Genomic DNA, 24,196 nt, shown 5'->3' on the forward strand with positions numbered 1-24,196 from the left:
GAAAGGCAGTGATGTTCCATCTCACTTTCCTCCATGCAGAGTGTGTGGAAACTTTCATAATGGGCTATGTAAAGGCCAAGTTAACAGAAAATTTAGTATGAACACAAGGAACTAAATGACTGGCACACTTTTTGTTTCATAAGAAAAAAGGGATGTTAAGGATACAGTGAACCAGGGGATACAAAAAACAAACAAAATAGTTGATGCTACAACTAAGAAATCAAAAACTAGTGTGGGGTTTGTTTTGTCAAAAAATCAGTTTTAATCTTGTATCACAACAACACAAATACATAAACAAAAAGCTTTGGAAACAGTAAGAGCATTTTACAATGCAACCATAGTCAAACACATATGCCCCCATTCCCCCCAGTTACAGATCTACCATGTTATATTTTGATTTTTTTTGTCATCAAACTGTATTGAAAGATTGATACTGAGACAGAAGTGGATGTCAAGCCAAAAATGCTAATACATTTTGCAAATTTGCTGAAAATCATTACATATTTTAGAAAATTAAAATTTTCTAATTTGCTGCTAGAGTAGTAAGGAATCTATTTAAAATTTTGGTCATAAGTGATGCACATTATGCCCTTCCCGATCCCTCACCCCTACAGCCTAGCAAAATTTATTTATTTATTTATTAAATTTATATCCTGCCCTTCCTCCCAGAAGGAACCCAGGGCGGCAAACAAAAACACTAAAAGCACTTTAAAACATCCTAAAAACAAAAGAGTTTAAAATATATTAAAACAAAACATCCTAAAAAATTTAAAAAACAACTTTAATACCATAAAAAAATGAACAATGTGATCTTGAAAAACTTTGTGGTGAGTTCAGTCTCTTTTAGAGCATGTTTGCATGTGCTGTGTCAGCCATTCATTAATTAGTCAACACCCATAAAGCTTTTAATTAGAAAAGGATAGTGTCTTTGCCTCCAGATCATCTGGTATCTAACCAAGTTTGATGCATAAAAGCTTGTGTCTGTGAATAAAAAAGAAAAAGTACAATCACTTTATTAGTGGCCCTTCAAACAAAATCTGTTTAAGATAATAATAATAATAATAATAATAGATTTACTTGTACCCCGCCTTTTGGCCAGAAGGCCCTTAAGGTGGCTTACAAGTACATCAGTATAAGCAATACAATTCAAAATCAAGTAACATCATTACAAATGTGTTACAGTGCTAAACAAGGAGCACAAATATAGAAGCCTCATTTGAGAAAACTGTCTCTTACTACTGGCCGCCGCCTAAGATTACACGTAATACAGGACATTACTGTATTATGTGAGAGTGCTGTTGTGCTCATGTCCTGCTTATGGCCTTCCCATAAAGGTCTGAACTAGAACAAAATGCTAGTCTAGACGCCTTTGGACTTTGGTAGTAGTCTTGCAGGATATTACTACTCTCCTCTCACTTGTATTATGTGGTTTTTTTTAACCTTTCATTGATACATGCCTTGACATTGTTTTCTTTTAGAGTTTGTTAGGTTTTGTTTACATTTGATTGCTCTTGTATCTGGTATGTGTAAAATAACATGTGCTGTCTTGAAAGATGGGTAGACTGTCAAATCGATAAAAAATTTAGACAGAGAAGCCTTTGGTCTGACCTAGCAGGGCTCTTCTTACGTATTTATGGCATGTAAGAGGAACTAATGGAAGTCCCGATAACCTCCCATAAATATGCCTTAATTTTTATTATGAGTCTAGTGTAGCTTTGCAAAAGAACACAAAGGCATGTCTGTTTCATTAAATTGTACTTTTGTACACTGCTGCTATGAAATGGGGCTGTAATCTATGACAAGCTTTTCTGACTCATAAGCCAGATCAGAAGAGTAATTTCTATTTCCATAATAAATCTTAGTGTTTCACTTCAGCTTTCCAAATGTTTGTTAGATTATTAGTTTCATTCTTACCGTAGATGAACCTTAGAATAGGGCTTTCCAAGCCTGGCCAAGCCACAGCACCAATGAGCATACCTGGGCAAGCTCCAGGGCTTAATGGCCCTGGCAGGACCTGCTGCCATCATTATAATAAAATAATAATAAATTTTAATTTCTGTGTCGCCTATCTGGCCTATGGCCACTCTAAATACAATAGTACAATATAAAAACAGTATAAAAACAATACAGCATACAATACAGTGGGAGGCAATTCAATCTAGTAATTAACCCTCCCCGGAAATCCCAAAGGTCTGTTGAAAGAGCCAGGTCTTTAAGGCTTTACAAAATGTATTTAGGGAAGAGGCGTTGTTACTGTTGTTAGGTGGCAGCAGTGACCACCATTACAACTCCTGCTTATGGAACCAGCCGTCTGCCTGCCTGCAGAGGTGGTCAGTGGACACAGGGTTATTGTACATGAATTTGCTGTCACCACCATCTTATTTATGTTCTGCTCCGATGTTAAGATGGTGACACCAGTAAGTTTGGGCATATGGATTAGAACTTTGCTTAGTGTTAACACCATGGGTAGCCAGGTAGTCTGCCTGTCAGCAAACAAGCAAACTGGGAGAAGGGGCCACTATCACCTGCAAAGGGGCTCTTCAAGGGCCATTTGGCTAGGGCCTCCTAAAACCTGGAGTCAGGCCTGTAGTTTTCTCCATATGACCAGAAAGCCAGGGTGAGGGGGGATTTTCAAACCCTGGAGATAGAGGATTACACATATATAGGTTTGTTTGTTTGTTTTTAAAATCACTTCCTATGAAGCATCTTGAAGCAATTTCACAATACAATAAAAACATTTATAAAACAATTGCATATGTAAACACACACACACACACACACCCATATATCCAACAGATGCTGAAAAAACAATAGAGATGGTGCCTTCCTGTATGTAACGAGACAGAGTTCCAAACAAGAGGGAGTGGCAGGTTCTGCCATGCTAAAGACCCGATTCTGACATTTTGTGGAACAGATGTCCTGAAAAAATGGTATCTACAGGATGCCCTCTCCTGCAGATTGTAGTGATCAGTTGGGAATATAAGGAATGAGACAATCTTTTAGGTATCCTGGTCCCAAGCTGTATAGGGCTTTGTACATCAATACCATCACCTTGAACCTAATCCGATAGCTAATTGACAGCCAGTGCAATTATTTCAACAGCAAAGTAAAATGATGGCAATATTCTGTCCCAGCCAGCAGTTGAGATGCCACATTTTGCATTAGTCTCAGCTGCTGCTGGGTCAACCTCAAAGCCAACCCCAGAGAGAGTGCATTGCAGTAATCCAGTCTGTAGGTTAGCAGTGCATGGACGACAGTGGTCAGGCTATCCCCATCGTCAGTTGGACTCCCAACTGACGATGGAGGCTCAGATAGCGGCAGTTTGTCGGACTGCACTCTACCACCTGTCCCTCATTCGCAAAATCTGCCCCTACCTCCCAAAGCATCTTTTACCAACTGTAGTCAGTGCCTTGGTTCTCTCCCGTCTGGACTACTGTAATGCTTTATATGCAGAGCTTGGAAAAGTTACTTTTTTGAACTACAACTCCCATCAGCCCCAGCCAGCATGGCCTCTGGATTGGGCTGATGGGAGTTGTAGTTCAAAAAAGTAACTTTTCCAAGCTCTGTTTATATGCTGGTCTCCCTTTGGGAACTTTGCGTAGGCTTCAGCTTGTCCAGAATGCGGCGGCACGACTCATTAAGGGCTGCCATAGGAGAGAACACATCACCCCAATCCTTCGGGAACTTCATTGGCTCCTGATAGTGTTGCGGGTGAAGTTTAAAATACTAGCTTTAACTTATAAGTCCTTTTTTGATGCTGGCCCAATCTATTTGAAGAACAAACTCTCTCTTCTTGGAGCAGATGGGCGTACGAGGTCCTCAGCCGCTAGACTTTTTGTGGTTCCATCTATCAGAGCGGCCAGATTAAGTGGTACTAGATCTAAAGCTTTCTCCATTGTAGCTCCCACGCTATGGAACACCTTACCAGTTGATACTCGCTTAGCCCCTTCACTTTTGGGTTTTCGGAGGCAGTTGAAGACATGGCTTTTTGTACAGTCAGATGAATGAACATGCCACAGTTAGGTGGCTAAGGGGGTGGTCTGATTTTTGGGGTCTTATGTGAACAGTATTTTTATTATGTACTTGTTGATTTTTATTTTGATGTTGTTTTTGTATTTTTATTCCTTTGTATGTCTCCTAGAGCGACAGGTTGTCCTGCCAGATAGGCGTCGAATAAATTTTAGATAATAATAATAATAATAATCCAGAAATGGCTGTAGCTGTCTTACCAGCTGAAGCTGATAAAAGTCACTCCTAGTCACTAAGGTCACCTGAACTGACAGAACTGAATCCAGGAGCACCCTCAGACTACAAACCAGCTCCTTCAGGGGGAGCATACCTAGGGTTGCCAGGTTCCTGGCCTGAGACCGATCCTGTATCTTTAGGAGAAGAGAAAGTCAGCCAAGTGCAGGTGTTCTTGCAACTCTGTGCAGGGGGAAGGAAGAATTCCACCTTGTGGTTTTTCCCATTACAGAGTTGCAAGAACTCCTAGACGTGGCTGACTTTCTCTTCTCCTAAAGATACAGGATTGGTCTCAGGCCAAGAACCTGGCAACCCTAAGCATACCCCATAAAAAGAAGTCAACTGACCAATTATCTGTATATGTGTAGACTCCATGCAGACATTCAGCTGAACATACAGTACATAGATTCTACCCCTACATGTGTTCACTTAGCTGGATATGTTGTGAGAACATAAGTTATGTATTATCTAGGATTGCTACCTTTTTTATATAGAGGTTATTTGTTTTTAAGAAGTGAATGTTAGGAAAAATCCAGTAAGTGAAGGTTTTTCCAGCATGACAATGCAGAGATTGGAAGACTTACCCCCTTGAATTTCATAGGCACTAGTGGGGGGAAAGTTGGATAAAAAGCAAAAAGTAGACAAAAAAGTTTTTTATGCGAGAGTAATTTTGCCTCATAAAGATCTCTATCAAACTCACAAGCCTAAGAATAATTTTTGTCTACTTGATAACAGTAATATTAAAAGTAACATCTCATTGATCTTCTTAGGCCTAACTACCATTACATGCAAATATATGTAACACATTCTGAAGCCAGTCTATTTAAAAGAAGGGCAGCTTTGGATGGAGGGATTATGGGGGGAGGTTCTCAACCTTTCCCCTACCCAACACTTCTCTGCTCCCAACTGCATACATGATTTAGCAGCGTCTGATAATACATTCAAGCTCATGTTGATGTTACATTTTGAAATATTGTGTTTTTCTGTGCATAAATTAATATGTGTAGTCATACAAAAGATTGCATAAATTCCTTTTGTGGTTAGAAAAAAATGCACTGTGTGTTTTTTCAGTCACAGGAAATGCAGCAATTTTTCATATGTCCCTCCATCTAATGTTAAACTGCTTGTGGAAGTCAACCACTCACAGAGGCAGTTCCTTATGGGGTTAGTTGGGTGCACTGTCCGCACCAGAGGTTCCCAAACTGTGGTCCATGAACTTTGTTCAGGTGGTCTGCAGCATGCCCATATTTAATATTCATTTTGGTTTTTAGGTGTATTTTTATTGTTTCTTTTATTTCTTATATTGTATGCTATTTTATTACAATATAAAATACAGTTAACAATCATACAGCATCTAGCACAGAACAATACAATTGCTACAAAAGGCAGAAAATCATTGAGTGGTCTGCCAAGAGACTACCAGCAATTTTCAAGTGGTCCTTGGGGAAAAACATTTGGGAAACACTGGTCTACACTGTACCCTCAGGACCAAAGAATATGTGGCAAATTAAGCACTTGTCTTTGTTTTTTCCATACATGTCCTGTCATGATTAAATAAATGCAAGTATCACTTGTTGGCCCATTCACACACACAATTAGCAGCAGTAGCCAGGGCAGGTTCACTGCTGGACTGAAAGGGCCACCTTACTTTGCAAGAACAGTTGTGGTTGTGGGACCTTCCTCCCCCATCTGCCCCTGACAGAATCAATTATTTCCCCCTTAGCCTGCTTCTTTTCTCCCTCCGCCGGCATCTCTTGTCCAATATTCCCTCAGAAAAGCCATCATCTCCAGTATCTACAGTTAAGGAATACCTCTACTGAGACCAACCAAAAAGTCAAATGTGTGGTAAGCTTTCAAGATCTAGATGGTTCTTATGTATCAATACGGCTGCCCACTCCATCTCCAATGAATCCGTCCCACCCTTCTTGAACAGCCTTCTCATAGGAGCCCCATAGGGTAGGAAGATCGCCCCCTCTGTAAGTTATGGCAGGGAAATACTATTTTTCCCTCTGGCTTCAGTTAACCGCCTAGTTCCGATACCCATTCCGGGCTATTATACACTTTTACATAAAACAGCCCAGAACGGCAACTTCCCTGCGAGCCAGACCCACCAAATTCACCAGTCCAACATGACTACATGGGATGCATGCAATAAGACACAAAACTTCCACGCAAACCACATTCCGATACCCGTTCTGGGCTATAATACGCTTCTACGTAAAACAGCCCAGAACGGCGACTTCCCACCGAGCCAGACCTACCAAATTCACCAGTCCCACATGTTGCTGCCTCTCCTTTTGTTGGGAAATGGGAGATAACACAGGATGACCCAGGAACCTCTGGGGTGATCAGCAATACCCTTTCTTGCTGTTTGTAGGTCCACTAAGCAGCACTATTGGTGCTGCTACCAGGTTGCCAATGGCTGGTGAATTGGGGGGAGAGAGAGAAAGAGAGAGATTGGAGGGGCAAGTCGGCTGGCGGAAGGGGGAGAGAAATTGAATTTGCCTTCTGTGAAATAGATGTGCTATCACAGGAAAAAAACGGGTCCCAAGAAGTGCTCCTGTGTGCTTGGGCTCAGACTCCACCTCTGCCTTGTATTCAAGTTCTAGGCCAAACCTCACCAGTTTGCTTTCTGTGAAATGAGTTTCTGACACAACTACTTTCAAAATCAAGGTTAGTAAAGTCTGGAACCTGTGGGAGGGACTCCTACTCATTGGGCAGAGCGCATGAGGTGGAGGCAGAAGAACTTTCCAGTCAAAAGGCTCTCAGGCAAGAAGGCTGGAGAACAGGACCTTGCACAGCCACTGCCAGTCTGAGGGCCAAACTAGATGAGATACGAATCATGCAATAAACAATTGCACGATGAGCTTTGCAACACTAAATTGAAGGTGCAGGGCAGCTGAACCCTAGTGGGGTCCTGACATGGGGGCTTTAGTCCCTGCACCTGCTATTTACATTAGGGATTATTATTATTATTATTATTATTATTATTATTATTATTATTATTGTACTACCTCCTTTGCCGAAAATGCCACACTACTGTACCAGTGTATATCAACAAAATCACAAAACAAAGCAATCAGATGTCAGGGTTGAGGTCAGTCCCTCTGACTTTATCTGGCCTACAAAGTGGTGGGGCAAGCATCCATTCCTCCACCCAGAAAAGGTTTAGCATACCTGTTCTATATACGGCTACGATGACACAGATAAATAAATATAACTATAAAGAGTAGTTCTGAAATACCGTAATGATTTTTCATTCTTCTAAAGATATTTTAACATATAGCATCATTAGCAATATTCTTTGGAAAAATATGAAACCAGTAAAAAATAAACACACATAGCAAGAAGTAAAACAATGTATACAAATATGTGTACATATATATATATTCTAAAACAACATTAGGATATAAATGTAACATAATATAAATAGCAGTAACTGAACCAATATTTTTGTAAATATTTTGCAAACTAAATAGAACACAAATGTACTCTTTTGTGCAGGTAGGCGTGCAAGATCATTTCAAGTAGAGAACAGTATTTATCAGCACTGAAAATAATCATATAACATTAGACAAGATCATGTTATAGAGGAAAACATTTTTCCCTGTGGCATGGATTCTTCATTTGTCACAACACTTTGGACATTTGAATATGCCACGAGGAGCTTGATTTATCTCAAGGCAGGACAGATGGTACCAGTCCTGACAGACTCCCTGGCAGAGAATCATTTTGTCCTCCTTGGGTTTCTTGCACAGATTACCCATTAAACACAATGACCAAGATGAATTATAATACTGTTGTACTGCTGAAGATAAGAATGCAATTGTAGACAATGATCCTTTAGGCACATTTCTTGAGACAGGAGTGTTGAAATTGTTCATGACTTTCTGATTTATTTGTTTCTTTGTTCTCTGCTGCTGTCTCTGAGCTGCACTTGGTTGTGGAAGTAATGCATTCTTGCTGAGCAGTTCCGTAGCAATCCACTGCCATACAGGGACCATGTCTACTGGGAAGGGGATTGGAGAGCCACTGCACAACACATGTGCAAACAGACATACAAACACCCCACAGTTGGAAGAGTCCTTTTGAACTGGTATGTCAAGAGGTGCATGAATGATCCACTCTGACCAATTCATTGCTGAAGCTGACTGCATCTCTATAAATGTTTGCAGCATGTTGGTGTACTTGGTGGAGATGCCATGTTTGGAATCAAGATACAGAATAATTTTCCACTTGAAGAACACAATCATTAGTACCCAATGAGAACTGTGTACATTGGTGGGGATGAGCCAGATGTCCTTCATCACAACATCCAAGTTTGTGCCAAAGTTATGAACACTTGTTGTGTATCCCTGTAATTCCATGGATCGCATAATAAATGGGCTGAAGACACACACGTCAACATCTGTACTTGTCACAGTCTCTAGATTTGTTCTAGTAATTAGGAATCCCTCAATTACAGTGTCAACTAGCCAGTTTTGATTCAGAAGAGACTTCATGTCGTCTGCATTGATGTAGACCCTTTGTATGGTTGAATTTCTCATGCGTGGATAGCATGTTATAGATTCCCATGGAACATGTTCTTTTTTCCCCATCAGCTTTCCTTGAGTAGGTTTTTGAGGGGTACTTGAAAAATAGGGGGCTTCCTGCTCAAGATCAAAGGCAAAGGATGATAATTGCCTTTCCTTGCTAGCAGCTTGGTTTTCATTTTTCTCATTTCTCTCTTGGGAGGCATCAGTTGTAGTATAACCGTGCATCAGAAGGGAATCTGATGCAGCCAATATGGTTAACTCATCTTTTTGTCTAGGTTTCTTTCTTCCAGATTTTCCTTTTTGTCCACTCATCCTCAATTTCTTCAGAGAATACATTACCTTCGTCCGATGAAGACTTTTTCCTACAGATATCTGTGCTGCCATAATATGGTAGCATGTCCTGGAACTGTTGTAAGAACATGTTTCTTTTGGAAATAATTTCACCACATATTCCTTCTCACATAATCCTCTGATAAGGAAACAGCCAGACTGTGCTTGTAAGAATATGTGATTTTGCTTTACAATTAAATCTGCTAGACCTTCCATAGTCTTTGATTTACGGTCTTTTCTTTGAAGTTCAGGCACATGGTCTGTGACCATCTTTCCCTGCTTTATGAAATGCACAATGTCATCTACAGGAACACAGTCTACAGGAAACTGTGTAGTATCAGGATTTAATTTTCTGCTATTATGTTCTGCTAAGAGGTGGTAATTTCCAATTCCACACAATCCTCTTAAAATTCTTTTAGGTAATATGTCTGAAGGAAATAAAAAACCAAAACCATTTCATCCATGTTCAGTTCCGTCTCACTGCATAGCCTCTTGAACATGGCATTCATGCTTTCAGATACATTTGTGGTAATGCCACTGGTTCCCTTATAAATCCCTCTTTTTTCCAACAGCCATCTTCCACAGTTTGTCATAACAACTTTTCTCAGCTTCTGATCAAAATAGTTGAGGAAGCCTGCACTCCACTTTACTTTCAATTTGTGCAGCAATTTCAGAAACTCCTCTTCACTCTCACTACCCAGAAGCTGAAGAATATTGTTGGTGTAAACTTTCCAATCACCTTTCCCTCCTTCATGTGCAGAGACCCAGAATTCCACATCTTTTATAATATGGTTCCAGCAAAGGACATGTGCACAGCCTGGAATAGCTTTCTCAATAGCATGCACAATGGCTGCTTCTCTGCCTGTGACTATCACAGTGGAATCATTGTTGATCTTGGGCACACGTTTTCCTATAAATAAAAAAAACCCGCTCATGCACATTTGTTGTGCGCTTATCATGGATCAGTATGGCCAAAGGGATTGCTGGGTTCTCCTCAAAGAAAGCACACTGGAAAATTAAAGGTGACACATAGAAGTCTCCAAGCTGAAAGGTTGTGTCATAAGACAAAAGTGTGTTTGGCTTCAACATTATCACCTCTTCAAATATGCTAATAATTTCTGGAAGTGCCAAAATTACAGACACTTCAGGGACAAAAGTGAATTCACATACAAACCCTTCCAGAGCATAGTGAAGCTCATACACACCATATAAATCATCATGGCTGATTCTGTTTTTCTGTTTCTCATACTTCAGTTTATTTTTTATTTGTTGTGTATCTTTAGGCAGCATTACTTTCGTATGTTCAGCTGAAACTATTGTTGTTGCTATTTTACGCTGGTAAACTTTGCACGGGCCAAAGTGTTTCTGCCCCATAGCTTCTGACAATACAGAAGGCATGGTACGTACATGACATCTCATGGGATATTTTTTCATATTTCCATGAGGCACAGATGGTTCAGGTCTCATCCTGTCCAAGGTAATGGACAATTACTCTTCCTGCACTTCCATCAGGCACTTCATATGCGTATCTGTGAAACAACACTTGCTCATGCGATATCACATGATTAACAGGTGAGTGGGGCTGCTCACCTGTAAAAATCCCTTTTGCTTCCCATATAAGTCTCCAAAAAGCTTCCAGAAACCTCTTGCACAGAGGCTGTCTTAAAGCAAATGTTCTTTGGAGCGGTCTCCTCCACTCTTTAAAGAGTGCTCCAGTGTTCTTTAAAGGGGGAGGGGAGACTGCCTCAAAGAGTGCTGCAAAATTAACTCCTGTTCCTTCATTGCTGCACAATGGAGGAGTCACTGCCAGAGCTGATGTCTGGAAGCAACCATTGGCTCTGGCAGGGACTGTTCCGTCCTGCAGCAATGAAGAAGAAAACTGGATCTGCTTGTTTTGGAAAGCCCACCCCATTCTGATCTTTTTTGGAGGTTTAAGGGATCAGCGTTTTGGGTTTTCCAAGGCTCCTGCTCCCTCCTTTCAAGTTCCGAGTTTGAAAGGAAGGGTGTGGGCAGGCTTTGCAAGCTCAAGAGTTTTTGACAAAGTAGGTAGGACAACCCACATGTCAGTTATGTGACACCACAGTGACATCATATAATTGACAGGTTTATTGCCCTGCCCACCTGTCAAAGTTGGCCCACACGGTGGTCCAGACTGGAGCCAAAAAGGTCCCCCCTCGATCTACACTGACTGGCAGCAGCTCTCCAGGTGTTCAGGCAGGTGTCTCTCCCAGCCTTACCCGGAGATGACAGAGACTGAACCTGTGAACATGTGCATGCAGATACTCTACCACTGAGCTACAGCCCTACCCTAAGGTACACCACCTCACCTTGGCTAATGGTAGGGTCAGTCCTCAATATTATTATTAACAATGATTACAATTTGTCTTTTTATTTAAACCAAGAGTGAGCAGCGTCAGACCTGGGGGCCAAATGTGGCCCTCCATTTCCTTCTATCTGGTCCCTGAGACTCTGTCCAGGCCACACCCCTCACTAGTCCTTCTCTGCACCCTCTAATGATTTAACTGGACTGGAATGGATCCTTGAACTGTGATAATATCTCTTGCTTGCCTGGCCACAGCCACTTTGCCCCACCTACTACAGGGATGTGGCCTTTTGGGAGGTTGTTCATGAGGGAAGTGGGGCTCAGTCTGAAAAAGCCCCCCCCCGGTTTAAACCCTACCACAAGCAATGTTGTGAAAGTATTTACTTATGGTTTTATTATTCTTTGTGACTATCTTCATTCATTCATTCATAGGTGATCACTCGGGGCTGAGTAAGATTGTCTTCCAAGATAAGGTCTTTAACAGTGGGTCCATAAGTGACTGTGGAGGCCAATTCTGGATCCACACAGTCTCCCACAGTGAGGACATAGGTTTCCAGATGGAAGATGGTCGCGGCGAGGATTTGTTTGACGTTCCTTCCGCTTAGCTCGTTTGTCCCGTTTGCCCTATATTCATGCTTCTTCAAAGTCCATAGCACCTTTGATAATAGCCGACCTCCACTTGGGATGTTCATGGGCCAACACTTCCCAGTTCTCGATGTTCATGTTACATTTTTTTAGATTCACTTTAAGAACATCTTTAAACCTCTTTTGCTGTCCACCGAAATTCCGTTTTCCATCCTTGTTGGAAGTAAAGTAGCTGCTTTGGAAGATGGTGATCAGGCATTCAAACAACATGGCCGGTCCAGCAAAGTTGATGTTGAAGGATCATTGTTTCAACACTGGTAGTCTTTGCTTCTACCAAAAAGCTAACATTAGTCCATGTGTCTTCCCAAATAATTTGCAGAATTTTCCAGAGGCAGCGTTGGTGGAATCTTTCAAGAAGTTGGGAGTGGTGTTTATAAATGGTCCATGTTTCACAGGCGTACAGTAAGGTCAGTAGTACAATGGCTTTGTAAATAAGCATTTTGGTCTTCCTGCGAAAATCCTGATCCTTGAACACTCTGAGCTTCATTCGGGAGAATGCGGCACTCGCAGAGCTCAGACGATATTGAATTTCAGCATCGATGTCAGCTTTTACAGAGAGATGGCTGCCAAGATAGGGGAAGTGATCAACATCCTCCAGCTTCACGCCATTAAGTTGGATTGATGGTGCTACAGTGGGACTAGTTCACACCTGTTGATGAAGCACTTTGGTTTTTTTAATATTAAGCGGGAGCCCAAGCTTTCCATATGCTTCAACATGCAAAGACATTTAGGATAGTTTGAAGATCTTTCTCTGAATGTGCGGAGACTACATTATCATTGGCATATTGAAGTTCTACAACAGAGGTTGACATTACCTTACTTTTTGCTTTCAGCCTACTGAGATTAAAAAGCCTTCCATCTGTTTGATATATGATTTCCACCCCAGTAGGAAGTTTCCCCTCAAAAGGGTGTAGAATCATAGCAATGAAGATAGCAAATAAGGTAGGAGCAATGATGCATCCCTGTTTTATGCCTGATCCGACTCTGAATGGATCGCTCTGAAAGCCATTGTTATCCAAAATTGTCACTGTCATGTTGTCATGAAGGAGTTGCAAAATATTCACGAATTGATCAGGGCATCCAGTTTTCAGAAGGATGGTCCAGAGAGTGGTTCGATTCACAGTTCAAAGGTCCTCCTTAGTCAGATCAATAAACACCATATATAAAGGTTGATTCTGCTCCTGGCATTTTTCTTGAAGCTGTCGTGCAGTGAAGATCATGTCCACTGTAACCCTGGAAGGGTGGAAACCATTTTGAGATTTGGGGAGGACATCCTCTGAGATCAGTAGGAGGTGATTTTCAAGGATCCTTGCAAGGATTTTACCTGCGGTAGCAAGAAGAGAGATATCTCGAGAGTTCCCACAATCTGTTCTATCACCCTTCTTAAAAAGGCTGATAATTCTGGCGTCCCTAATGTCTTCCGGGATCTCCTCCGTCATCCAGATTTTTTTGATGAGCTTATGAAGTTGTTGTGTAAATTCAGGCCCACCTTCTTTAAAGACTTCAGCAGGAATCCCATCAGGTCCACTAGCTTTGTTGTTCTTCATTTGATTGATGGCTTTACTGACGTCATCCAAATTAGGGGATACTGCAAGCTTGTATCTAGTTTGTTGGTGCGGAATTTGCAAGAAGACCTCATCAGCAACAATAGAGTTATGATTAAGAAGGTCGTGGTAATGCTCTTTTCAGCGCAGTGCAATAGCCTCTTTATCCTTAAGAAGTTTGGTACCATCCATTGAACAGAAGGGATTTGTACCATAATTGATTGGTCCATAGATGGCTTTTGTGGCATTAAAAAAGCCCTGTGCATTGTGAGCAACAACAACAACAAGTTTATTACACTCATAGACCAGAATAAAATATGATAAATATCATTAAAAAGATAGAATGAGCAATACAAAACCACATTGGACTGTTAAAATCTCATTAAAATTCATTCAGATTAACAATCATCTTAATAGTGTTCTTCTACAGCAAATAGCGGCTGCACAATAATTAGCTACCTTGAGGGAAATCTGTGGGAATTGGTCCGATAAAAGAAATTCAACATAAGAAGCCTCATCCCTACCAGGAATGTTTTGTATAATTGGGATTAGTAGCTCGGTTCGAAGGTCACGGTAAAAAGGGCAGGATAATAACACATAGCCCACTATTTCCACTGCGCCCTCGCCACAAGGACAGACCCTCCCCTTATAAGGAATATTATTAAATCTTCCCTCCAGGAGGGCAGAAGGTAAGATATTAAACCTGGCCAGCATAAAAGCTATTCTAAGTTTTGGAACAGTCAAGTTTGTTAAATAATGGGCAGGTAGGAATGACCTTGTATTTAATCTATATTTTTTTGCCATCGACCGCTGGTTCTGAAAATCATTGTCGAGGATTCATTTAGAAATACTCTCTTTTGCCTTAGCATAGCCCAAATTGAGGATCATGGGAATAGAAAACCCCAGACTTAATATTTTGGCATTTAATGATTCCTGCCATTTGGAGTGGAAGATGTTGGTTAATGTATAGGGAGCCAAACTGACAGGAGCAAATATCATTTTTAACCAAAGATTAATTCTACAAAGCCAAATATGGGATTCTATTGTGGGGAGCCCCGCTTCTAGGCGTAGGACATAATTGGGAACACAACATGGAGTGGCAAGTGCCGATCGTAAAAACTTCATTTGAATTATTTCAAAGGGGGCATAGGTAGTATAGGTGCAAACTAGAGCGCCATATAGCAGCTGTGTGATAACTTTAGCCACGAAGACCTGGATAACTGCAGGAAAGTATTGGCCCCCTTTAGTAAAATAAAAGGAAAGAAGTGCCTTCACAGTTCTCTGGGCATTATCTATAACAGACTTTACTTGGAGATGCCACGCTCCCGATGAATGGAATATTATCCCTAAGTATCTAAAGGAGGTTACTTGATCAATTAGATGATCATTGATCATTGATCCGCCACCGATGCTTCTTTTTCTTACTAGAGAAGACTCAGACTTTTGTTTTATCGTAATTAATTATCAGAGATTCGGTTCTACAGTAGTTAGCCAGGGCCCTCAGCAGGCGCCTTAGTCCAATACACGACAGTGATAGAAGAACTATGTCATCTGCATATAATAAGATGGACAGGGGTCTCTTAGATATTCTGGGTGGATGTAGACCAAACGGTATCAAGGTTTTAACTAAGGGGTTAATATAAAAGTTAAACAGTAGAGGGGCTAAAATACACCCCTGCTTTACACCCTTAAAAATAGGAATGGACTTGGATAGGTGTCCAGCATTGTTACATCTTATGTGCAGGTATGTATTGTCGAATAGGCCTCGTATTAGTAAAAGGAGGCGCTTGTCTATGTTAGTAGCCGCGAGTTTCTCCCATAATCTATCCCTAGAAATTGAATCAAAGGCCAATTTCAAATCGATAAAAGCCGAATAAAGGGCTCCACCAGAGTTGGCTGTATATTTGTCCACCAGATGTTGCAGGACAAGGCCATGGTCCATGGTGGAACGTTGAGATCTAAAGCTGACCTGTTTGTCTTCTAAGATGCTTTCTTGTTCGAGCCAGTCTTTCAACTTCTTATGCAGATGATAGGCATATAGATCATTTTAGCAATAAGGTGGCAAATTTCCTTAGTGATGACAGGTGGCCATTCAGGTAAGTCATTTATATCAAATTTAGGCATAGGTTGTTGTAACTGTTCTTTTGCATATAATTTGTTAAAGTACGACTCCCAGATATTCGCTGAGATGTAACAGTCCAGCATAATTGATGATTTAGGTCACCCCTTTGCTACCAGCCTCCAAAATGTAGTTGAGTCTTTTAATCTGGAGGCTTTTAACAGGCATTGCCAGGTTTTTTTTTGGTGCTAATTTCTTTTTCCGAGAGATTAAATACTTGTAAGATTTCTTCAATTCTAGATATTTCAGTGCATTGTGAGCATCTTCAAAGTGCTGGATTTCTTGAGCTTTCTTTATCCAGCAGGCGTTCTTAAGTTCTCTAGTTCTTCTTTGGACCTCAGCCTTTGCACTGGCATAGATGTTTTTCTTAGCAGCTTAGTTAATATCTTTCTGCCATATCTGGAAGGCTTTCCTTTTCTTGTTGATGATATGTTCAATCTCACTATCATTCTCATCAAGTCTGATGTTTCTTAGTTTGGTATCCAATTGTTTGTTCACATGCTGCAATAATGGATGTCTTCAGTTTAATCCAGTGTTCCACGACATTTTTAGGGAATTCCATTGGTAGATGTTTCTTGAGAGTTATTTGGAAGTAGGCTCACTGAATATACTGGGCATGGATGTTCATTTTACACCTTGGTTTTCTTTCTTGGAGCCTATGTTGAGGAACAATATTAATGGCCATAGTGGATTGAATTAATTGATGATCTGTCCAGCAGTCATCAGCATTCGTCATGGCCCTAGTGAGGAGTACATCATGACGATCTCTAGCACGGACAAATATGTAATCCAGGAGAAGCCAGTGTTTTAACCGAGGGTGCTTCCATGATGTTTTACATTTATTTTTCTGGTGAAATAATGTGTTTGTAATAACAAAATTATACTCTGCACATTTAGTCAGAAGTAGAATTCCATTCAGGTTGCTATTGCCAACTCTTTCTTTCCCAATGGTTTCTAGCCATAAATTAAAATCATGCCCAACTCTTGCATTGAAATCGCCCAGGAGGAAAATTATCCTCCTTAGGTATATCTGATAAGATGGTGTCCAGCTGGTTAAAATTTTTCCTTATGTCTTCATCAGCATCTAATGTTGGTGCATAAGCACTTAGAATAGTTGCCTGCTGGTTTTTGGCAAGTTTTAACTGAAGAGTTGAGAGTTGTTCATTAATGCCAACAGAAACTTCTGACAAGAGCTTCACAAGACTATTTTTAATAGCTGCTGTCTTTCACGAAGATTGGCCTTACTCTCATGATAAAGACGTTTATGTCTTATTGTAATGACAACCAACTAGTCATTAATTTTGAAAAGACTAAAATTTTAGTCTTTTCCAATAGCAAATCTCTTCCCGTTTGGTCTATAAATGGACACCAAATTGCACAAGTTGCCCATTATAGATACTCAGGCATAATTTTCCACGCCTCCCTGAGTTGGTCTACCCATATACGGGCGGCAGTAATGAAAGCAAGGTACTCCACAAAGAACTTACTTCGCTTCTTTCACCATAAAGGTGGCCGCTTTGTCCCTGCCCTTATTAAACTATTCTCGTATAAGATTATCCCCCAACTTTTATACGGTGCCCCGGTTTGGATTCATTCTCTAGGCTCCTCTGTTGAATCTACACTTTCCACTTTCCTTCGCCGCCTCTTAGCTGTGCCTTGTTGTGTCCCCTCAGCGGCTCTAAGACTCGAGTGTGGGCTGACCTCTTTGGACTGCCGAGCATGGAACATGACTCTTAACTTCTGGGTGAAAATTTCGTTTATTTCTCCACAAGGCCTTCTAGCTTTATTCTGGAACGATCCCTATCCCTCTGCTTGGCTTAAAAATATAGAAGCCAAACTGCTGAAGATTGGCCTTTCCAAAGACTATCTGGCCACTCAGTCCCCTAATGATGCACTCTCACAGATTCGCTCCCGGCTTATAGATATTGATTATCAAAATTCAACCTCCAACGCTTTGAAAATATGTTCCCCATTGTCTTTAAATTTATCTTTTGAATCTGGTAAACTCGCCCCCTATTTATATTTTCTTACTTTCCCCAAATTACGTTCAGCCTTTACAAAAGCCAGATTCAATGTCCTAAACTCGGCAATAATGGAAGGGCGATTTCGACGAGTCCCCTATGAACATTGTTTATGCCCTTGTGGATCTGAACAGATTGAAACCCTCTGCCACTCCATTCTGGATTGTGCACTTTATTCACAAATTCGGATTAAATTTCTTAAACCCATTCTGATGGACCAGAAATTTAAAAATTCTTCCCCTGATCAAACGATTGCTTTGCTCCTCTCAGGTTCTGATAAAGACATCACTATACAAGTAGCCAAATTTGTATATGCCGCCCAATCAATACGCGTTCTCCCCTAATGCTTGTATTATGAATTCTGCTCTGGTCTGTATTATATGTGGATTCCCTCTATTTTGCTGTAATCTTTTTATGTCTGTTTTACATTCGGGTCTTTGACTGTAATAATAAACTATTCTATTCTATTTTTAATAGCAAAGCCTACTCCATGTATTCATCGTTCCTGTTCAGGCAGTCCTTTCTAGAAGAAGGTATAACCTCCTTTTTCTTCCTTCAGTTGTCCTTCTCATGCTCTTTGAGTTTCTTGGAGTGCTGCTATGTCAATATTAAAATGTCTCAACTCCCTCACGATGATGGCAGTCCTGGGTCCAGGATGTTCACTATCTGTATTGTCCAGCAATGTCCGTATATTCCATGTTCCAAAGTTGAATTGTCTTTTGCAACTGCTAAGTGGTGACTCCACTGGATGTGGTAACCCAGTCAGGGAGAGAGATAAGGCAGACTATGTTTCAGACACCTTTTCTAGCCCCATCCCCATACGGGGTGAGCAGAGTGGTTCCTGAATAGGACTGTTCGGTCATGGATTTAGCTGCCGAACTACTCAACTGCCTCAGTCCTTGAGCCAGGACGACTGAGTCTGTATCCACCGCCCATGTGCCGGTCCATGACTGGGGGCTTCTGGATTTCACAGTCCTGCCCCCGTCACCATTCGCCGACCGCCATGGGACTTTTGGTTTGGTTTGGTTGGAAGATGCCTGTGTGTGAATTTGCTTTATGTGGGAAGATCTGCGCACAACGATCAACACACAATCTTGACAGAAAAAGGCTTTGATCCAATGGCACAGATACCACAACGATTGGAAGTCTTTTATCTGCTGCAGCCTTCATCCGCCTTCACAGCCGTTGTCATACACATTGTTATCCTCTGCCTGTTCTGCCATTGAGGACATTCTTGGATCGTTCTTTGGTTCCTCTCCCTTGACCTTACCGACATGGCTGACCCTGGTGGGAGTACATGACTCCCAATGGCATTGCTCATAGGGTTCATTGGAACACACAAGCCCACTCACCACTAAAAGGTGACAATCCAGAGAGGGGTGTGACTATCTACATTATGCCAATCATGTACAGCACCTGCTGTTTTTAATTTCAATATTTAAATATACTTTGTTATAATATTCTCTCCAATATTTTGGAAGTTAATTCCAGAGATAAGGTGTCACCGCTGAAAAGCCCCTTCGTCTACTAGCAATTTACCTGACTTCTGTTACAGATGGAACTTGTAATAGGGCTTCAGCTGACAATCTTAACATATACAGGAGAATGAGATACCTCATGGCATTCTCATGGGAATATATGAACAGCTGAAGGGAAAGCTCCTAAGATACTTTAATGTTGTGCTGTTAAAAGAAGAACAGCAAAGTGTCTTGTGGCATGATAAAGACTATTATGGAATAAGCTTTAGAGTCCACTTCATCAGGTGCAATTTTCTTCAGATGCATTTCAGCAGATGAAGACTATTCATGAAAGCGTATGCAATAATAAAGCCACACCATACATTTAAAGCACATAGCTTACCCCAAAGAATCCTGGGAACTGTAGTTTGTTAAGGGTGTTGAGAATTGTAGCTCTGTGAGAGGTAAACTACAGTTCCCAGGATACTTTGGGGGAAGCCATGTGCTCTAAATGGTTTAAATGTAAGGTGTGGAGATGTTCTATTTCTTTTAGTTTTTAACAGATTTATTATGCCACAATATTCTTTGTTAATTTTCCTGCAACAGGCTAGTATGACTCTCCAGCTGGTAGTAAAGCCTGTTTGGGGTGTTCTGCTCATGTGTAAAGCCTGCATGCAAGCAGGGAGAGTGCGGATGAGCATGCTAAGCTGCACAATCACCCCCTGCCAAGGAAGGTGAAGGCCTCAATCGGGAAGCCTCCTCTACTCCTGGAGGCTCCCTATCCAATTAAGATCCCTGTTTATGCAGATTCTAAATTCCATTAGAACTTTCAAGGGTAGAGGAGGCTCCCCATTTAAGACCTTCACCCTCCACAAGTTGGAGGGAGATGGGGGAAGAGAGCTTAGTGCACTCATTCCTGCTCTCTCTGGTCATGCGTAGGTTTTATACCTGAGCGAACACCCACATAAGGCTTATGTGTTTCATAAAGGCATGTATTTCATACAGAGATAATAAACACTGGGATTCATGATTAGCTGTATTACTGGGTGTTCAGTTTATATCAAACCCAAGTAATGTATGAAACAGATGCTCTGAAAGTAATGCATTTAATTACAAATTTTATTTACTTGGCAAATGAAAATAGAAATGGAAAAATACCTAATATGCATGTATCAATGCACGTGAAAAGATTATAGTCCACATGAAAATAATTATTATTTAGGAATCAGCTTTTATTAAAATCATTTATGAATTAATTAAATTGTTTTTCACAATATACAAGACACATGTGTTTGGTTTGGTAGAAGAAAAATCACACAATGGCTTGTTTACTGGTTCACCAAACTCTTCTTGGCTTTTCCCTCTGCACCTTGAAGGAGACCAAACATGTCAATCACAGAAAAAGGACTTGGCTGGCAGCCTAGCCAGTGTTTGTTCTGCCTCCAGCAAGCAGAGACAAAATGGCAGGTGTCTTTTGATATATATATATATTATTTTGGATATTTGATTGTTTGTTTTTGCAGATAAAAGGATTTCTCCAACAGACGTGATAGGGGAGAAAAGTGTTCTGAATGCTCCAGTACTGTTGGGGATTCTGCAATAGTTTCACTAAAATTTCTTTCTTTTTTTCTAGAACCAGCTTTGAAAATAGCTGAACAAAGCAATCAAACTGTTTTGTTTGTTTTCCCAATCCACACAATGAGCTAGTACTGTAGTCAAATAAAAGGTGCTCTGTGTGTTAATATACTGAAGACCAGAAGGGGGAGCAAGCATCACAGCTAGGCGTTCTCTTCCATGCAAAATGTCTTCCTGCTCTTCTTGGTCAGGGGAAGTATAGGCAGAGAAACACCACAATTGCTGGACTGACAATATATCTAGGATTTTACCACACTGGCTGTTTCATTGTCTCTTGAAATGGTCCAGGTGATCTGTTTTTAAGTGTGAACAATACGTTTTACAACATCCAAAGTGAGAACAAATTATAAGTCCAGTCTACAGTTCTGCATCTGTTTCTCTTCCAGAGAGTGTATTTTCAATAAGATGAATTGAATATCACTGCCTTCTTCCCTCCATAAGGGAGCCTCTTTAGAAATTGGCATTGTCACAGCATTGCTCGCTTGCCAACTCTCTTTTCAGCACCGGGCAGCTTTTCTTTGGAGCAAAGGAAGCAGCTGTGCTTCTAATATGTGGGGAATTAATGCACGAGAAAAAAGCCAAAAAGATTGGACTGGAGATTCAAGTTGCCTGTAAAGCTCTTTTGAGGAAAGAATGGTAAAGGGACTGTCGAGCGATCAAAATCCTGAAGTTTTTGATGTTTTAATTGTATTAGTTCTAATTCTTCGATAATTAAAAAAAAATGCAAATAAATTATCTGCATTGCTTGCCAGATAATCTCTCCACCTGTTCAGAGAAATACTTAGTGCAGCTCAGGAAGGTGTTCTAACTGCTTTGACTTTTTAATACAATAAATATCTATTGCATTACCAGCATGTTTTGGTCCAATTTGCCTCCTGTGCTTTTGTTCTCTTATCGATTGACATGATTCAGCTGAAGATGTCAACAAGGAGAGTAGTGATACTGGAAGTAAATAAAGTCTGGTACATGTCTGTGGACAAAGCAGTAATAACCAAGTTATTCTGTTCATAAACAGCAAGTGTCTGAATTATATGTCATGGCTCACCTTTTTGTACTGATTTTGATCTAGTCTGTTGACTTAGGGCTCTTCTGTTGTTGTTGTTGTTATGTGACCAAGTCGATTACAACTTATGGCGACCCTATGAATCAGTGACCTCCAAGAGCATCTGTCATGAACCACCCTGCTCAGATCTTGTAAGTTCACGTCTGTGGCTTCCTTTATGGAATCAATCCATCTCTTGTTTGGCCTTCCTCTTTTTCTACTCCCTTCTGTTTTTCCCAGCATCATTGTCTTTTCTAGTGAATCATGTCTTCTCATTATGTGTCCAAAGTATGATAACCTCAGTTTCATCATTTTACCTTCTAGTGACAGTTCTGGTTTAATTTGTTCTAACACCCAATTATTTGTCTTTTTCGCAGTCCATGGTATGCGCAAAGCTCTCCTCCAACACTACATTTCAAATGAGTTTATTTTTCTCTTATCCGCCTTTTTCACTGTCCAACTTTCACATCCGTACATAGAGATTGGGAATACCATGGTCTGAATGATCCTAACTTTAGTGTTCAGTGATAAATCTTTGCATTTGAGGACCTTTTCTAGTTCTCTCACAGCTGCCCTCCCCAGTCCCAGCCTTCTCCTGATTTCTTGACTATTGTCTCCATTTTGGTTAATGACTGTGCTGAGGTATTGATAATCCTTGACAAATTCAATGTCCTCATTGTCAGCTGTAAAGTTACATAAATCTTCTGTTGTCATTACTTTAGTCTTCTTGACGTTCAGCTGTAGTCCTGCTTTTGTGCTTTCCTCTTTAACTTTCATCAGCATTCATTTCAAATCATTACTGGTTTCTGCTAAGAGTATGGTATCGTCTGCATATCTTAAATTATTGATGTTTCTCCCTCCAATTTTCACACCTCCTTCATCTTGGTCCGATCCCGCTTTCCGTATGATATGTTCTGCATACAGATTAAACAAATAGGGTGATAAAATACAACCAATCGGTTTCTCCATATTCTGTCCTTACAGTAGCCTCTTGTCCAGAGTATAGGTTGCACATCAGGACAATCAGACGTTGTGGCACCCCCATTTCTTTTAAAGCATTCCATAGTTTTTCATGATCTACACAGTCAAAGGCTTTGCTGTAGTCTATAAATCACAGGATGATTTTCTTCTGATGGGCTCTTCTAGACTTTCATTATTTTCTGGGAGATATTCAATCATATACCCGTAAATTCAGGTTGCAAAATTAAGAGTTGAAAGACCGTCTTACCACTTATATACCCAGTCGATCACTGCGCTCTGCAAGTGAGGGCCTCCTGCAGATACCATCTTATCAGGAGGTTCGTTCTGCACAATATAGGAAATGGACCTTTAGTGTGGCGGCACCTACCCTGTGGAATTTTCTTCCCTTGAATATTAGGCAGGTGCCATCTCTGCTATCTTTTTGGTGCCTTTTGAAGACTTTCCTCTTACAACAAGCCTTTTAAGTTGAGACCTATCCCAGTCTGCATCTGTGTTAGAATCGCTTGTTAATATGTTTTTTATGTTTTTAACTCTTTTTTAAAATATGTTTTTAAAGCTTTTTTAAAACATGTTTTTAATGTTGTTTTGTTTTAATGTATTTTAAAGTCTGTTTTTATGATGTTTTAAAATGTTTTTAGCGCTGCTTCCTCCTGCTGGGAGGAAGGGTGGGATATAAATAAAATAATCAAATAAATAAATAAATAAAATTTACACAACAAATCCGCTTCCCCAAAAGATTGGACTTTTTGCTATAAGAAAAGCAACAGGAAAATGTCCTGGAAAGAGTGGGATAACACTTGTTTTGACACAATGTCATCTAACCTTCCACAAACAAACCAGAGTGAATGTTCAGTAAGTACCTGGCATTATCTAACCTCCCTGCAAACAATTCAGAGTGAATGCTCAATAAACAGATTGTCTGGAAGCACCCTAAAATTACTACATTGTAGGTCTGATCCAGCCATAGTTAAATACTTCAAAGATCCACTGATGCCAGTGGAAAAGTTAAACATGTGCTTAAACCTGTCACATTGAAATAAATTTAATTTTGAAAGTGCTGAACTTGCACTGGATAAGCTGCCCTTAGTATTTAGCTAGAGTTTTTAAAATGGAAACTGAAGTTGTGAATTTTTAAATGTTAGAATAATCAGTTCACAAGCATGGACAACTGCATTTTTTAATCAAATCTAATTGTGTATGATCTTGCTTGGTTATCTAGTGTCCAGTTTTATTAGTTGCTTTAAATACAATGGATGATGCTTTCTAGGAACAACATAAGTTGTGTACATTCTCATTTATACTATGTTGCTCCTCAGCTCAGA

This window comes from Rhineura floridana, chromosome 8 (genome assembly GCF_030035675.1).
Source record: "Rhineura floridana isolate rRhiFlo1 chromosome 8, rRhiFlo1.hap2, whole genome shotgun sequence".
Taxonomy (NCBI): domain Eukaryota; kingdom Metazoa; phylum Chordata; class Lepidosauria; order Squamata; family Rhineuridae; genus Rhineura; species Rhineura floridana.